Below are 5,644 nucleotides of genomic sequence, written 5' to 3' on the forward strand. Positions count from 1 at the left end.
TGGCATTGCCTTTCTTTGGGATTGGAATGAAAACTGACCTCTTCCAGTCCTGTGGCCACTGCTGAGTTTTCCAAATTTGCTAGCACATTGAGTGCAGCATTTTCACAGCATCATCTTTTACAATTTGAAATAGTTTAACTGGAATTCCATCACCTCCACTAGCTTTGTTTTTAGTGATGCTTCCTAAGGCCCACCTGACTTCACATTCCAGGATGTCTGGCTCTAGGTGAGTGATCACACCATCATAATTAACTGGGTCTTGAAGACCTTTTTTATACAATTGTTCTGTGTATTCTATAATTTTATTATAATATTTATTGTTTTAGCACCTGACATTTAAGAGCACTAGGTGAAATTAAAAGATGCTTACTCCTTGGAAGGAAAATTATGACCAACCTAGATAGCATATTCAAAAGCAGAGATATTACTTTGTCAACAAAGGTCGTCTAGTCAAGGCTATGGTTTTTCCTGTGGTCATGTATGGATGTGAGAGTTGGACTGTGAAGAAGGCTGAGCGCCAAAGAATTGATGCTTTTGAACTGTGGTCTTGAGGAAGACTCTTGAGAGTCCCTTGGACTGCAGGGAGATCCAACCAGTCCATTCTGAAGGAGATCAGCCCTGGGATTTCTTTGGAAGGAATGATGCTAAAGCTGAAACTCCAGTACTTTGGCCACCTCATGCGAAGAGTTGACTCATTGGAAAAGACTCTGATGCTGGGAGGAATTGGGGGCAGGAGGAGAAGGGGACGACAGAGGATGAGATGGCTGGATGGCATCACTGACTCGATGGACGTGAGTCTGGGTGAACTCCGGGAGTTGGTGATGGACAGGGAGGCCTGGCGTGCTGTGATTCATGGGGTCACAAAGAGTCGGACACGACTGAGCAACTGAACTGAACTGAGGTGAAATTAGTTCTCTACTATATTGCTTAGATGAAATAACAATAATTTTTACACATTAATAATTGCTTTCCTGAAGTTTCCAAAGTCATTAAAATATTTTAATTTACTAAAATATTTTCAGGTCTAACAATGTTAAAAAAAGTAGTGATATATCCTCAAGGTGCATTTCCATATTTTTGTCTTGCTACTTTAAAGGGAATCACACAAACTTGAATATATGACCAAAATGTCTTCTCAATACCATAGCTAGTCGATAAATATTTTTCAATTATCCATAAGTTGCTGAAGCTTCTAGAGAAATAGTGCTGACTTGATGGAACCACCTTAAACACAATATTCACATAGCTTAAATAAAGGTTCATTGATTTCTTCTTCTAATTCAAAATAAGTCTGGGTTATCTGGATTTCCCAAAATGGTTTTACAGCTGTGCCCAGTGAGGCAATTGACCTAGAGCTTCCCTAGAGCATCCTTTTACCTAAAACTTGAGAAGATTTGTTTCATGGTCATGTATCCTATTTACTGCACACATGCATATCAGTAGAGCTGAGTTGAATGTGAGCTGCAATGAATCCATACATTTAGTATCACACTCTCATCAATGATAAAAAGTGCAAGTGCTCCTGCTATATGTGCATATGTGTGTTGTGCATCAGGAAGCTTGATGGTGTAAGGGGTGGGAAGTGACACAGGCTGGGGTCAAGGTCAGAGGCTAACTGTGCCAGGACAAATGTCTATGCCTGTCTCCTGCTCTTTAAGAACCTGGTTCATGTGACTTCACATGACAGGCTGTCAGCTCCTCACCCTGGTCATTCAACAGGTGTTCACTGTTCTTGGACCCAGGCATGGGTGTACCTACAGAATTAGAAAAGTTTAATTCTTATTTTAAGCCAGATGGGACTGTCAGTGAACTTGGATGGAATACGTACATACGCCTAACACATGTAATGGTGATAAATGGCCTATAATATCCTAACATATTTCAGGGAGTGAATGTGAAGTGTTAGTTGGTCAGTCATAACTGACTCTTTGGGACTCCATGGACGTAGCCCACCAAGCTCTTCTGTCCATGGAATTCTCCAGGGAAGAATACTTGCGTTGATTGTCATTCCCTTCTCCAGGGGATCTTCCTGACCAGAGGTCAAACCCAGGTCTCCCACACTGTAGACATATTCTTTACCAGCTGAGCCAGCAGGGAAGAAAAGTCCACAAATTTTATGAAACATGAGAAAGAAATGTACTTGTATTATGCTTAGGCAATATCACTCAGTGTTATATCAAGATAATAATTAGAACTAAAATTATACTCTCCTCCACACACAAAATAATTCATTCTACCAAAGCATATCCATGAGTAAATTTGGCTTTGAAGATGGTTGATCTCAAAACACATTTAGTGAATTAGGAAATTTGTGAAAGCAATAAAAAGTAAAAGACAAATAACAGAAAGTTTGAAATTTATGTCTTTAGTTAAATGTGTTCAGTTAAGCATAATTTTCATTTACCTATTTATTTCTGCACTGGATGCTTGATTATTTTATCTGACTTGGGGCAAAGTATATATATCTTTCTCATCCTGACACAGCTTTGACAGAGTTGAAAAGAAACATGAATCGAAAATTTGAGAGAAATATATGAATTTTACTTTTATTTTTTTAATTTTATTTTATTTTTAAACTTTACATAATTGTATTAGTTTTGCCAAATATCAAAATGAATCCGCCACAGGTATACATGTGGGAATACATGTATACACATGAATTTTACTTTTAATATCCTCGTGAGTATATGACTGAATTTCCTGATGATAGATTTAAAGAAGATTCAAATCACGCTTTTTTTTGGCTGAAAAGTACTGCAAGAGAGAGAAAGACAGAATGCTATAGACAGATGAATAGATAGTAGGTTATAGTAGTTGACAGAGATTAATTTATCTGAGGTGTTTTGCTAAATGATTCAGAAGATTTATTATTTTACTTTAGCTGGCAATCATCTAATAAGAAATGGTACATTTTGTTAACATTTTTGAAAATCAAATTAAGGAAATGGCAGTAAGCCTTACAGCTACTAGTTGAACTAGTTTTGCACACAGAAGCTAATATCACAGGCTACCTGCTTGAACACTGGGCCCTATACAACTTTCACAGGGGCTGTGGAGGTAAGGTATGAGACAAGAACTTTGCAGAGTGAACAAATAGTGCCCCTAGAATAAAGTGAATGGTGGGAGTTCCCTGGTAACACAACCATTGGATTCCAGGCTTTCACTGCTTCAGCCTGGGTTCAATCCCTAGTTGAGGAACTGAGATATTGGAAGCCATGGGCCATGATTGAAAAAAAAAAGGGGTCTCTAAAGAGTCTCTATAAAAAATAAAATTAAAAATAGAGTGTATAGTGAAAAGTCCTTACTGCCTTGTGATCGGACGACTGTTTCAAATGGGCCAGGGATGGAGAAATGTGAGCTCATGCTTGCATCTCTGCCCAGGTAAAGTTTTCATTCTCAGCACACCTTCAGCGATGTGGGCTTCTCAAATTCCTCAGGAAATGTTCCTTTTTGAGGTCAGTCAGGGTAGACAGTAGCTGAGTTGCACCCAGGGTTTCCTCTAGAGTTGAATGAGAACATCAGTTTTGAGAAGGGAGAATCAAATAAGTTTAAAACATAAGTAATGGGAGTCCAACATGGTTGGCATACTTATAAGAAAATAAAGTCACCAAGGTTCCTAAAATCCTGAGGAGAAAATTGAGACTTCCCACAGACTGAGATCATGTTATTGAGCCCATTTATTTCAAACTCAAGGAAAAAGAAAACCAAATTTATACCTTAGTGAGCAATATATTGAAAAAAAAACTTTTTTCTAATGAATTATAAATTCCATTTTATTATATATGATACAGCTAAAATGTAAGAAAAAGTTCCCCTCTTCTTAACAGAAGCTCAGATAACACAGAGGTTTATTTTACTCACATAATAATATTCTCATTTCCAATGAAAGGTCCAGGATGGGGTTTACCAGAAACAGAATCCTCTTTTTACAGCTCCATTTCCTGGGGTGATGCTCGTATGAAGTGGGTTTTGAAGCACATTTGTGTTCCAGCCACAGTAATGAAGAATGAGTGCTGAGGAAAAGGTGTTATTCTTATAAACACACAATTGAGAAGGTGCACATAGTACCTTTGTTCGTATTCTGATCATCAAAATGTAGACATATGGCTGCACAGCTGTACCTGCTGCAAGAAACTGAAAATGTGGTTTCCGATGAATGGGTGTGTATAGTGGCTAAAATTCAAGAGGAGAGGATGCTCTGTTTTCAAACAGGAAAGGGAGAAATGGGAAATTGGAGTTATTTGCAGTTCCAAGTAGCAGCCTATGCATTATCATTAAATAATTAAACTGCCAGTGAATAAAAATGATATTGACATCCAATTTTCTCCATGTGTCTGTAACTGTAGTCTTCTTTTTTGACTGTTCCTTTCTGAGAAGCAAGCCTCCATCCCCTGATGTAATGTTTGTCTGGCAGCATCATGGTAGCTCCAGGTTCTCCTTAATCATGTTGTTTAAACAATGAGTGACCCAGTATAGATGTGGAAGAATGCTGAATATTACAGAGCAGTTCTAGTATAATTTTGTTTCATTTTTATAGGGAAGGGTACACTAGATTGAGTTAAAATGGAGTGGACAAATTAATTTTGGTATCTGATCATGAGTTTTTTTCAAGCATTCTACCTTGAAAGAACAGGCAATATTCATGGAACAAATGTGAAAGCAAAGGCAAATAAAGCAAGCAAAAATGATAGAGCTTATTTTCTGTTTAGTTATTTTTTAATTTAATTTAATTTTTTAACTTTACAATATTGTATTGGTTTTGCCATATATCAACATGAATCCACCACAGGTATTTTTAAAACTTTTTTTTTTTTTTAATTCATTGCATACTAACCAAAATGACCTAATGCAGGTGACAGTGGAAACATTCTATGATCAAAACTTAGACATTTTTATCATCTAAGAATAACAATAAATTTTGTTGTTTATTGAATAAAAATAAATTTTATCATTTCTAAGAATAACATTGCTTAATGAATATAATCATTTAACATATACTTTCAGGTAAGTAGGCAAATAGTTGTAGTTCTCATTTTCCTCTTACTTTTAAAAAAACATTTATAACTCTTTCTATAAATTCTTATTGCATTTTAAAACACAGATCCAACATTTATTCTTCTTCTGATAGTATACCTTAAAACTAAAATATTGAATTTAGAGCTATTTAAAATTTTAGGAGTGATGGAAGATACTTCTTCTCCATAAACTGCTATTTCTTTTAAACAAAAACATATTCACAAATTTCCTCTCATGTATACTCTTTTGCTTCCATACCTACTCCAAACTCGCTTAAAAGATTTTAAGATATTTCAAATCTAAAATTATGGGAAAAGCACCATTTTCTGATTGAGAAAAATCTGAATATATACAGAATTCTTCCCAAGACTAGATTAAAAAAATATTACATTCTCATGTTGTACTAAAAATTAAACCAGAAGGATAAAACATTGCTTTTCTTCTAAATGGCTGTATCTGTGTATATGTGTGTGAAGGTGCTTGTGTGTTGAAGAGACCTTAATTGGAATTTTCTATTTTCCACTCTGCAAAATAGCAAAACTTACTATTTTGCCATCTCTATTGACAGAGATCCTAAAGGACTTTTCACAAAGCACGGGTTAGCAACTTCTCCTGTGTTTACAAATGA

Source organism: Bison bison, unplaced genomic scaffold (genome assembly GCF_000754665.1).
Source record: "Bison bison bison isolate TAMUID 2011002044 unplaced genomic scaffold, Bison_UMD1.0 scf7180017864130, whole genome shotgun sequence".
In the NCBI taxonomy this organism is placed as follows: Eukaryota; Metazoa; Chordata; class Mammalia; order Artiodactyla; family Bovidae; genus Bison; species Bison bison.